Source organism: Coregonus lavaretus, assembly GCF_964263955.1.
Source record: "Coregonus lavaretus genome assembly, chromosome: 13".
Lineage (NCBI taxonomy): Eukaryota > Metazoa > Chordata > Actinopteri > Salmoniformes > Salmonidae > Coregonus > Coregonus lavaretus.
This window is the reverse complement of record NC_140000.1, coordinates 47,449,456-47,462,608: the sequence shown is the minus strand read 5'-3', so window position 1 is coordinate 47,462,608 and position 13,153 is coordinate 47,449,456. Positions and strand designations below refer to the sequence as shown.

General features: G+C 45.2%; 1 pseudogene across 1 annotated transcript in view; it reads right to left on the bottom strand.

Annotated features, from left to right (window-relative positions):
- Positions 1 to 2,171: 2,171 nt before the first annotated feature.
- LOC311140067 (acyl-CoA synthetase short-chain family member 3, mitochondrial-like) overlaps positions 2,172 to 13,153 on the bottom strand; it is a 54,118-nt pseudogene continuing 43,136 nt past the window's right edge. Inside the window, exons 11-18 of the transcript in view lie at positions 12,458 to 12,570; positions 11,899 to 11,962; positions 9,597 to 9,660; positions 6,122 to 6,203; positions 5,252 to 5,374; positions 2,922 to 3,021; positions 2,617 to 2,792; positions 2,172 to 2,255 (exon numbers count right to left, since the gene is read on the bottom strand). The product of the transcript in view is annotated as an acyl-CoA synthetase short-chain family member 3, mitochondrial-like (transcript). The remainder of the gene's footprint in view (positions 2,256 to 2,616; positions 2,793 to 2,921; positions 3,022 to 5,251; positions 5,375 to 6,121; positions 6,204 to 9,596; positions 9,661 to 11,898; positions 11,963 to 12,457; positions 12,571 to 13,153) is intronic.

Genomic DNA, 13,153 nt, shown 5'->3' with positions numbered 1-13,153 from the left:
CATGGGACTCGGGTATGTGTAAATTGAACTGACTTGTCCGGAAGGGCCCGTACAGATCCGGACACGACTGCTGCAGTAGAGAGAGAAAGAAATGGTATAATATCTGCTTCTGCTCTTGCTTTTCACGAGAGTGGAGCGTGGCTCGTGTAGCTTGTTGGCCAATCATAAGTCTTATAAACGGCAATAGGCTACAGTCATATAGCCTCATTCCGTGTGTGGTAAAAGTTAGAAGATATCTATATGGATATCAATGGAAGATGGCATTAAAATGATGGAATTAAAAGTTAAAGGAGAATGATAGGCTACAACGACCAAGAGCCAACAGGTAGGCAGGCTGCTACTTATTAATATTCTGAATGGTTGTTATTTGTAACTGTAGAATGAGAAAGCACATGCACTGCAGCCTCAGTTAGCCTAGCTAGCTAACATTCGCTTCTCCCGGTTTGATGCAGTCCAAGACAGGTAGCTACTACATAATCATATTTGATATTAAATAACCTAGCTATGGTAGCTATTAGTCTACTATAGCGCAAGTCGGCTTGTTTGGTTGTTTGTTGTCTCTAGTCTCTCCCTCCCTCCTCCCCGTGTCACTCGCTCACAGTACGGCCCCTCCCCCGCCTGCTAGAGCAGCACCTCTCCCTCCTCTCGCACTTTATCAGCTCCGGTTAATAAAGTAGCTTAAAAAATAACTTCTGCTGCTTCCCTCACTCGGATCGGACCGGGTCTGGATCCGACCAGGTCTATACGGAATGAGTCTAGTTGTCCTTGGGTCTGTTTGGAACGGGTCTCTATATTTAAAATAAATATTTATACATATCAGGTGCAGGTGGGAAAGCCCCAGGTTCATTTCGTGAAGACCTCTACTGCCTGCACACGCGCAGTTCTGCATGACACGACCATTAGACCCGATGACATCGCCTACAAAGTGTGATCTGGGATTTCTGTTGGAGAGGCAGTTTCTGCCTCTCTTCATCCTGTACTATCTTTAATATTGGTACCCATGACTAGTAACCCCATGAGGAAATGACAAATTTAGGCTTCAAACCACATAGTGGTTGTTTTGGTGGAGTCTGAGGTGGAACTGCGTTAGAGCTGTGAAATGCACAAGCGGCTCCTGGCGTTATACATTTACATTTACATTTTCGTCATTTAGCAGACGCTCTTATCCAGAGCGACTTACAAATTGGATGATTTGTGACCCACTATCAGTAAATGTTGAAAGTAAAGAGACATTAGATTATAATGCACCATGAACTCCTTCTTTTCCTCCATTGGAAACAGCCGTGGCCAAACTTGGAGGTTAGGGTTATGCCATTCACATATTATACCTAAAGCAGACATTGCCATTGGCTGCACAAAATCTCATTAAGAGAAATACCACGCATCCCTGTTTACCAGTTTGAACACTGGAATGTGTGTTGTAATCTACACCTTGATTAGGCTGATAGATATCCACATTATTTTGTTGAATGATTTTCAATTTGAGCATCATTATTTCTATATAGCCTACACTTTCTCCTTCTGAACTTCTAACATGAGTGGGACGGGTGTGGCTTTGTGACAATGATCAGGAGCAGCTTCTCACCAATTTGACACCGCCAAAACAGTTATGTGGATGTCGGCTATTGCCGGTTAACTCTTGATCTGACTCTAGGCCTTACTCAGAGAATTGACAGTATAGCTATACCAAGTTTTTTCACAATTTATTTCACAGTGTTAAATATACTACACATTTTCACAAGATTGTTAACCAATGTTCAAGGTCTACAGTACATACTATCAAGTTATTTCATGTCATTTCTTGTCCTGGCTATTCAATGTCACCCCCACACAGAGGTAGTGACACCCATCTCTCAGAATGACTGTTCCCTTTGGGTAATGTTAGACGGCGTAACTGTTAAATCTACAATTGGGAGTGTCTACAGTGAAATAGTGAAGATATACTGTAACCTGTTTGCAGATCTGCTTGTGCTATAGTCAACTCCTTCTATTGTGCCATGTTCATTGTCACGCCAATGAAAGTCAGAGGAGTTGGCTAAAGTACATACAGCTCTAGTGACCAGCGATCGGACTGTTTTCTGTCCAGTCAGAGGTACAGTTCTAGTCCACTCTTCATGGTAGACTGCACTGTCTGCAGTCCAGGTGGAGGGTTAGAGCAGGAGGTTAGAGAGTTACTGTCCAGCGGCTCTCAGCTCCTGTTTCACCATCTTCTCAATGTCCTTATATACATCTGGGTCCTCAATGGTAGGAGATATCTGTGGAGACAGACACAGCCTTCCATACTACTAGTAGTAGCCATTTTTTTTTCATTTCTATTTTTGATCTGTTTAAATCTTATTACATCGTGAGTGAATTTCATCTTTGATATAATCCTCAAACTTTTATTCAATTTGTCGGTATGAATTAAATTGATCCAACATCGGCTCGCCAGATAATTGGCAGCTGTACATGAATAATAATCCAGTGCTATTCTTGGTGAATAATTGCACCTTTGTCTTCCAGTACCAACCAACTTTATTTATTAATATGCAGCCATGACTCAAAGTGTGCCTTGGCTTCAATCCAAGTACAGGATTGACAAGCATTGACATGGTGGGTGAATGTGTGGTGAGTTACCGTGTATAGCTTCCCGTTGACCAGGTTAGCCAGGGAGGAGCGGGGGATCTTCCCAGAGCGGTTCTTGGGGAGACCTCTGACAATCAGCACCTTCCTGAAAGCAGCCACTGGTCCAATGGTCTCTCTGACCAGGCTCACCATCTCCTTCACCACGTCTTCCTGGCTCTTCTGTAGGTCTGAGACAGACCCACATTCACAGATGTTTGACTTTTTATAACCCCACAGTCACAGGAATGTTGGATCCCCAAACTGCTCAATTAAATGGACCTTTATCCTGTATCTCTCTGGGTCACTGTGTCTCTTACCGTTTCTGAGGACACACAGAGCCAGGGGGACGTGACCCTTCAGGCAGTCCTCCAGACCCACCACAGCACAGTCCACCACCCCGGGGTGCAGCAGACTGGAACACACATAGCCCCTTTTAGAATCCGAGGGTGAAATACTTACACACCCGTCTCTAACATGTAGGCTCAGCATTCCCAAACAATCCCATTACAAGTCAGAATGTTGAACAAACTTCATTTCAACTTATTTTACCTGTTGTGGAGGCTGCTGAGGGGAGGACGGCTCACAATAATGGCTGGAACGGAGCGAATGGAATGGCATCAAACACATGCAAACCACGTTCGCACATGACAAACACTTGCACAATATGGCAGAGCTTAACCGAACCACAGACCAAACGGCAAACACTTTCAGCTGATTGTGAGGAAATGTGCTTCGGTCGACTACGTTCAGTTACATTTGGCTATTGTTTACATATTGTGCATCATATGCAATGCGTTAAGAGATTGAAAATACAAGCGACAGACCCTACCGGCGCTGCAAAAAGTCGGGAAAACAACACTTTCCTGTGGATCAGTGGCGGTCAGTGCTGTTTCAGACGAGGGAGGAGGATTTTTTTTTCATGAGCATGGCCTCATTTCTATTACAGCATATTGCATGACTGTCATTCATATTCCATTCACCCAGTTAAATGTAACAGCAATAGGTTTAGGCTACTACATGATACTCAAATTTTCCCTATTCCCATCATTAGGTTGCTACAACCTCGCCTATGAATAAAAGTTTACAACGTAGGTGCACACACATGGACAGACAGTGACATTCAATACCACCTTGCACACTCTTGCCTGCATCCAGCTGATATTGTAATCATTAGTCCAACAGTTGCAAACAAGAGTTTCTATTGGACAAATTCAGGTATGTTTATCCCCATTTTGTTCAGTTTTTCAACAGAATCGGCAGAATGAATACACCCCCGATCACGCGTAAACACAGTTTCATATCAGCCACGTTGTATTCCTTCTCGCATCTACGTTATGCGGTCTCCTCCTTTAACCTTTGCTTGTTGACATCAATGCACAACACATCAGCTGTATGTGACCAGGAAAAAAAAGAAAAAAGAAGACAAACCGCTACATTGTTGTCACCATATTAGCTAAAGTAACATCATAGTCAGCATAGCTAATAGAACTAACGCGTTAGTAAACCCGCTACAATCATGCAGTAAAGTTACAGTGTACAGTCAGTAAGCAGTTACACCGGCGGGCCCCGGTGGCAATAAATTAGTAAAACCAAAAGCTTACCTTGACTTGGAAGAGTTCCAGTGTTGTGTTGCATAGTCATAGCCAGCTAGCTAACAAAGCATCCCTCTGTTTGAGCAGGGTGTTTCAGTAGGCTAAACTAGCTAGCTGCATTTGCTAGCTAAGCAAGTGAGAAAAAAAAGACAAAATCTCTCTCTCTATTTCTCTCTTGCTTCTCCTTCATTTAGGAAGAAATTAATTTGTTCAAAACTGTTCAACTATTTTCTTTCTCTCCGAGTCAACTACTCACCACATTGTATGCACTGCAGTGCTAGCTAGCTGTAGCTTATGCTTTCAGTACTAGATTAATTCTCTAATCCTTTGATTGGGTGGACAACATGTCAGTTCATGCTGCAAGAGCTCTGATAGGTTGGAGGACGTCCTCCGGAAGTTGTCATAATTACTGTGTAAGTCTATGGAAGGAGGTGAGAACCATGAGCCTCCTAGGTTTTGTATTGAAGTCAATGTACTCAGAGGAAGATGGAAGCTAGCTGTCCTCCGGCTACACCATGGTGCTACCCTACAGAGTGCTGTTGAGGCTACTGTAGACCTTCTTTGCAAAATAGTGTGTTTTAATCAATTATTTGGTGACGTGATTATATTTAGTAAAGTTTTATGAAATTCACTGAGGAGGATGGTCCTCCCCTTCCTCCTCTGAGGAGCCTCCACTGCTGTGGATACCCTATCTCCACCTCCAAAAGGACCAACAACATGTACAACCGGTAAAGTAACTGTAAATAACATTTTATTCAACATTCTGGCTTGTAGAGACTATTGAGTATTTTTTAGGGCGACTTCGATCAGACTGAAAATCCATGGCGTAACCATGGCACAGTCTGATGTTTAGGCAAGAACATTCAGAGATGTTACAATAAATTTCTGGTCAGGTTACATGAAGAAACCTTTTTCCAAATGACATTTCTACTCCAGTCATTAGCTATGTGTCTCCACCGTGTGGCTGACACAGACACCACAACACAAGGGAATAACCTGTTAACAGGTGGATTCATATCCATGCAATCTGGGTCTATTAGTATCTCCGCTCATACCTCTTCCAGTGCCCCTGCCGACAGCCTGTGGCCCGCCACATTGATGACATCATCAGAGCGAGACATGATGTACAGGAAACCCTCCTCATCCACGTAGCCTGCGTCCATGGTGTCATAGAAACCCTAAGGTAAAACAGCAGGTAATGACTGACATTCAGATAAAATCACCACTCTAGCGTATATCACTTTTGAGTGTTTTTGATCTGTTATCTACACTGAGTGTACAAAACATTAGGAACACCTTCCTAATATTGAGTTGCCCTCAGAACAGCCTACTTTCATCGGGGCATGGACTCTACAAGGTGTCGAAAGCGTTCCAAAGGGATGCTGGCCCATGTTGACTCTAATGCTTCCAACAGTTGTGTCAAGTTGGCTGAATGTCCTTTGGGTGGTGGACCATTCTTGATACACACGGGAAACTGTTGAGTGTGAAAAACCCAGCAGGGTTGCAGTTCTTGACACACTCAAACCGGTGTGCCTGGCACCTACTACCATACTCATTCAAAGGCACTTAAATATTTTGTCTTGCCCATTCACCCTCTGAATGGCACACATACACAATCCATGTCTCACTTGTCTCAAAGCTTAAAAATCCTTATTTAACCTGTCTCCTCCCCTTCATCTACATTGATTGAAGTGGATTTTAACAAGTGACATCAATCAGGGATCATAGTTTTCACCTGGATTCACCTGGTCAGTCTATATCATGGAAAGAGCAGGTGTTCCTAATGTTTTGTGCACTCAGTGTATAATCATTCATTACATTTGAACCACTAGATGGCATCACTGGCCAGCAAAAAATAAATCCACGTACCTTGTCCCTATTTACATGGTAATTCAAGAGTTTAAATCTACAATGAGATCACCTACAGGGAACTTGGTGAAGTAGAGCTCCTTGAAAAGCTCTTGGTTCTGCCACAGAGATACGGCTGCTCCTGGTGGTAGTGGCAGTCTGGAGGAGAGAGAGACAGAGAGGGTGTGTGTGTGAGAGAGAGACTAGTGTCTGACACACAACAGACAGCAGCAGTGAGAGGTGACACTGTGGGACAGCTGGATCTCCAGGCCAATCACGGTGAGGACTATTACAGTGGCACAGAGGGAAGAAAGAGCCATACTCTGTGATGCTACAAATAACATCCAACAACAACTAGAGCTAATAACAAATGCTACAAAACAACAGTTCCTTTATAACTTTAATGTCAGAGGAGGTCTAGGGTTGTCTTCCCTTACCCATGAACCCATTGTCACAATAACCCGCCCCCCCCCCCCCCCCCCCCCGGCATCAAGATGTCTAAGGCACTGTTTTTCTATGGAGAGATAAGATACTCTAGGATATCTAAACCCTTATAATACTTTGGGTTTAGCAAGTGACTAAATTGGAAAGATAAGCCTGTCAGTCTATAAGGTTTATAAAAGAGTTGGGGGGGCTGTGGTCGTGGATACTATTACACTACACCTTAGTGGGTTCAGACATGTTGCCCAGTGTCTGCTGGGCCTGACCTGACCCTCCGTGTGAACACACACACACATATAGGGTGACTGAGTATCTGAGCCTTTGTTTACCCAGGGTCACTCGATCACCCCCAAATGTTCTTGAGAGGGTCATCCAAGTTCAAGCCCTGTCTGCATCACACCAGTTTACAAAGCAGCATGTTTGTGTACTGTAGTTGCATCAAGAACAAATAACCTTTGAACAAAGTTGGAATAGATAAAAAAAAGTATGTACTGAGAGTATTCAAACTTTCCCCGTCTGTCTTTGACTGCAGCCAGATCTAGGGCACCTCTGATATTGCTCTGATAAACCAAGACCTAATCATGTTCCATGGTTCAACCGCCTGCATTTATATCCTAATTTGGCTGTCACCTTTTTTGAATGCACTTCCACACACACACACACACACACACAAAAATAACAGCCTTTGAAGCAACAAAACTAACCAAATTCAATTAGGGCGCTAATGCTTTTTCTTAACACGTGAGATCCTCGCCACCCAAAGGCAATAACAATGCCTAAGGTTCATTTGCACAATGCACTATAAGAAAATAAAAGTCTGGGGTGGAGGACTTCTGATGCCTCCCACCATCTTGACTCTCGAAGAGAGATTCTCCATTATTAATTCACCTCAGAGCTAGGTGTTAGTTCTTAAACAAGAGAAAAGGGTTGGTTTTAAGAGTTGCGGCTATTTGTTCTCTGATGAAAAGCTCCATAGCAGCTTGGGCTGAATCCATTGTAATCCACCTTGTTGGTGCAGAAACAGTGGCAGCAATAACAATGAGGTGGTGAATGGAAGATGGGAGTGATTTCCAGGTAACAGGCTCACAGATAAGAGCACAATGGGGAGGAATGACTGATGTGCCCTCGCCGTGACCCGGCTCACACAATCAGCTCCCAACACAACTCGCTCATCAACTTATCCTTGACCGCTGGCTATGTCCCTTCCGTCTTCAAGAGAGCGAGAGTTGCACCCCTTCTCAAAAAACCTACACTCGATCCCTCCGATGTCAACAACTACAGACCAGTATCCCTTCTTTCTTTTCTCTCCAAAACTCTTGAGCGTGCCGTCTTTAGCCAACTCTCTTGCTATCTCTCTCAGAATTACCTTCTTGATCCAAACCAGTCAGGTTTCAAGACTGGTCATTCAACTGAGACTGCTCTTCTCTGTGTCACGGAGGCTCTCCGCACTGCTAAAGCTAACTCTCTCTCCTCTGCTCTTGTCCTTCTAGACCTGTCTGCTGCCTTTGATATTGTGAACCATCAGATCCTCCTCTCCACCCTCACCGAGTTGGGCATCTCCGGCGCGGCTCACTCTTGGATTGCGTCCTACCTGACCGGTCGCTCCTACCAAGTGGCGTGGCAAGAATCTGTCTCCGCACCACGTGCTCTCACCACTGGTGTCCCCCAGGGCTCAGTTCTAGGCCCTCTCCTATTCTCGCTATACACCAAGTCACTTGGCTCTGTCATATTCTCACATGGCCTCTCCTATCATTGCTACGCAGACGACACACAACTAATCTGCTCCTTTCCCCCTTCTGATAACCAGGTGGCGAATCGCATCTCTGCATGTCTGGCAGACATATCAGTGTGGATGACGGATCACCACCTCAAGCTGAACCTCGGCAAGACGGAGCTGCTCTTCCTCCCGGGGAAGGACTGCCCGTTCCATGATCTGCCATCACGGTTGACAACTCCGTTGTGTCCTCCTCCCAGAGTGCGAAGAGCCTTGGCGTGACCCTGGACAACACCCTGTCGTTCTCCGCTAACATCAAGGCGGTGACCCGATCCTGTAGGTTCATGCTCTACAACATTCGGAGAGTACGACCCTGCCTTACACAGGAAGCGGCACAGGTCCTAATCCAGGCACTTGTCATCTCCCGTCTGGATTACTGCAACTCGCTGTTGGCTGGGCTCCCTGCCTGTGCCATTAAACCCCTACAACTCATCCAGAATGCCGCAGCCCGTCTGGTGTTCAACCTTCCCAAGTTCTCTCACGTCACCCCGCTCCTCCGCACACTCCACTGGCTTCCAGTTGAAGCTTGCATCTGCTACAAGACCATGGTGCTTGCCTACGGAGCTGTGAGGTGAACGGCACCTCCGTACCTTCAGGCTCTGATCAGTCCCTACACCCAAACGAGGGCATTGCGTTCATCCACCTCTGGCCTGCTGGCCCCCCTACCTCTGCGGAAGCACAGTTCCCACTCAGCCCAGTCAAAACTGTTCGCTGCTCTGGCACCCCAATGGTGGAACAAGCTCCCTCACGACGCCAGGACAGCGGAGTCACTCACCTCCTTCCGGAGACACTTGAAACCCCACCTCTTTAAGGAATACATGGGATAGGATAAAGTAATCCTTCTACCCCCCCTTACCCCACCCCAAAGAAAAAAAAAAAAAACATTGTAAAGTGGTTATCCCACTGGCTATAAGGTGAATGCACCAATTTGTAAGTCGCTCTGGATAAGAGTGTCTGCTAAATGACGTAAATGTAAATGTAATGTAAACACACACACTTCTCTCTCTTTCTCTCTCAGGTCCTTCTGATGGAGCTCCTACAGTGGAGACCTATCTGTATGGAGAGGAGGGTGCTTCATGTAGCCCTGGGTGATGTAGAAATGTTTTGTATGATCGATTCTACGTAAATTCTTTCCATAAAACAATTCCACCCTCATATTTGAACACATATAAAACAGGAGTTATTTTTACTGTGCTCAAGTTTCTAAAAGTGAGAGTGTGAGTCCATCTCCCTGTGTGTTTATCCCTGAGGCAGAGACAGAAAGGTTTGCTACTCCAGAATAACAGAATTACTTAGCTGCTCACAGAGGTGTGACCATGACCATGCGGCTGGCTTACCTCACCACAATATTTCCCAGGGTCCTTGGCGTCACCTCCTGCATGTCATCGTCGATCACTGTTACTGGAGAAGAGAGAGGTGCATAGAAATCTGATTTATAAGGCTTATATTTCACCAGCAAGGTGGGATGTCAAAATGTGGCTTGCTCTAAAGTTCAACCATTGTTTTGATGGTGTGTGTTTTTTCTTTTCGCAAGTCAACATGCCTGGACTCCTCTCAAACGTGCACATATTAAAACAATTACAGTGTGACATTAATACCTTTTTTGTATTTGTCAACTACATGTAACTGATTACAGTTGCAGAGCCTGAAAAGCAGTATCTCTCTGCATACTGGTCAGGTAAATTGACTGAGACATTTCAGAACATTTGGGATAGTTCCAGAGGCGTCATGCCCATAGGGGGCACAGGGGCACGTGCCCCCTCAGATTTGTCCTGTTTAAAAAAATACATATTTTGTTTTTGTAAATGTTTTGTTGTTTCTCTGTAATACTACTCTCTGTAATATTACTAGCCACCAAGAAATGTTATGAAGTTGGCTTTAACTAGCCCAGATAGGTTACCAATTTCCAAACCTCATAACTAGCTACCAAGAAGCCATTTCAGGCTATCAATCAAGTTAGAGTAGCTAGCTGGTCTATCTATACTACATGACCAAATATGTGGACACCTGCTCATTGAACATCTCATTCCAAAATCATGGGTATTAATATGGAGTTGGTCCGCCCTTTGAAGCTATAACAGCCTCCACTCTTCTGGGAAGGCTTTCCACTAGATGTTGGAACATTGCTGCGGGGACTTGCTTCCATTCAGCCACAAGAGCATTAGTGAGGTCGGGCACTGATGTTGGGTGATTAGGCCTGGCTCGCAGTTGGCATTCCAATTCATCCCAAAGGTGTTTGATAGGGTTGAGGTCAGGGCTCTGTGCTGGCCAGTCAAGTTCTTCCACACCGATCTCAACAAACCATTTCTGTATGGACCTCGCTTTGTGCACGGGGGCATTTTCATGCTGAAACAGGAAAGGGTCTTCCCCAAATTGTTGCCATAAAGTTGGAAGCACAGAATTGTCTAGAATGTCATTGTATGCTGTAGCGTTAAGATTTCCCTTCACTGGAACTAAGGGGCCTAGCCCGAACTATGAAAAACAGCCCCAGACCATTATTCCTCCTCCATCTAACTTTACAGTTGGCACTATGCATTCGGGTAGGTAGTGTTCTCCTGGCAATCGCCAAACCCAGATTCGTCTGTCGGACTGCCAGATAGTGAAGCGTGATTCATCACTCCAGAGAACGTGTTTCCACTGCTCCAGAGTCCAATGGCGGCAAGCTTTACACCACTCCAGCCGACGCTTGGCATTGTGTATGGTGATCTTAGGCTTGTGTTCAGCTGCTTGGCCATGGAAACCCATTTCATGAAGCTCCTAACAAACAGTTATTGTGCTGACATTGCTTCCAGAGGCAGTTTGGAACTCGGTAGTGGTTGTTGCAACCGAGGACCGATGATTTTTATGCACTACAGCCCTCGGCGGTCCTGTTCTGTGAGCTTGTGTGGCCTACTACTTTGCGGCTGAGCCATTGTTGCTCCTAGACGTTTCCACTTCACAATAACAGAACTTACACTTGACCGGTGCAGCTCTAGCAGGTCAGAAATTTGACGAACTGACTTGTTGGAAAGGTGGCATCCTATGACGGTGCCACGTTGAAAGTCACTGAGCTCTTCAGTAAGGCCATTCTACTGCCAATGTTTGTCTATGGAGATTGCATGGCAGTGTGCTCGATTTTATACACATGGCAGCAACGAGTGTGGCTGAAATAGCCAAATCCACTAATTTGAAGGGGTGTCCACATACTTTTGTATATATAGTGTACCTTAGCTGGCATGGCTGCTGGCAAGGTTGGTAGACTTTAGAAAAGCAAGCAATTACTAAATGTACTGAATAAGACTCACATTCCTTTAAATCTTTTGCCCAGATTTTAGCAGAGATGCAGAGAAGCATATTTAGTTTCTTTAAAACAAGAACCACCAATCAGGAGGATACAGACAGCTCAAGAGGTTTTTCTGCTTAGATATGCAGAAGAAATATTTTTTTTTACATAAGATTAAACATAATGATTATGGCTCTAGCTTACATGAAAAAGCTGTTTCAGGTGTTTGAAAAATGCAAAATTCTCCAACTAGCGGATGGGGGGCCTAGACACCACCCCACAACCATCCTTGCGTTCTTTGTGCCCCCTCAGATTTTGGGGGTGCATGACACCCCTGGATAGTTCTGCTCTAATGAAGGAGACAGGTTAGTTCTCACCATTATATCCTGGAACGGGTTTGCCAGCCTGACCAGCAGGGGGAGACAGGGAGCAACTTCCACACTACTCTTCTATCTCTGCAACACGCACTTATAAACACTCATATACACGTACGCACACACACACACACATAGAAAAATATGCACGCATGCACACAGGGGCGCAACTTTCACTGGGGATGTCCCCCCCACATTCTGAAATTGCATTTTTGACCATGCGGATGCCTCCGAGCAGTCGGGTAGGCTGTTTGGAGTGTTTATCCGACTGGATAAAAAAAATGAAACCCTAAAACCAAAGTTGCGCCCCTGCATGCACACACCACAATCTCAACTTTTTACCACACAACCATAAAAAGTTTTACAGAATGCGCAAAAGGGAACAAATTATTCATACTTTTGAGTGGAACAAAAGTCAGTTTCATGCATCCCTAGAAATAAAAATGGTTTGTGATTGGCAGGCATGTCATCAAAGCTGTGGTTGAGCCCTGTGTTCTTCCTGTGAGCAGAGTTAACCTACATTACCAGAACTATGACAACTCCTATGGGCTCTCTGACTCACACAACCAACCTCCACTCTACACAGCTGCTCCACTTTACACTGAGATATCTCTCTGTCTATTCTGTCCCCAGTCACATGTGCCCACACATCAACACTACAGCCCTGGTTCCAACCTAAATACAGCAGAACCATCAAAGAGGTGACACATCACACAGGGGAGGCTCTGATGGAGGATAGGAGAAGAACCAATTGTGACCACCGAAAATAGTTTTCTTCCTCCATCCTCATCATTGTATCCTGTTGTCATGGAGATATCTGAACGTGAGAGCACTCTAACCTACTTCACTTTCTTAGCAAGCTTTTTGGACTAAGCTTCTATCCATATTATAAGGCATTCTTTGCTTGGAGGGGGGATTTTGACTGTGATGGAGATGTCGCATAACATCCCAGATCAATGGAGGGAGAGAAATGAATCCTCCTCCTCTAGCCACCAGGGCAGTGGCCTCTGAACTGGAGATGTTCTGCACCTCTCTGGGCTCATTAATCATCAGCAGGTTAATCACTCCCTGTAGACTTCAAAGCCCTTCTACCTCCGGCCAACACTGACGGCCAACACTGAGGGGCCAACACGGAGGTCTCCCCCAATGGGAGGTGCAGAAGGGGGATATATGTCTGCCCTGGTCCCACCTACATGGTCAAAAGTCAAGGCCTATCAGCCGGTGGCCTCAGCCACCTCAGTAACCAATGACAACAAAC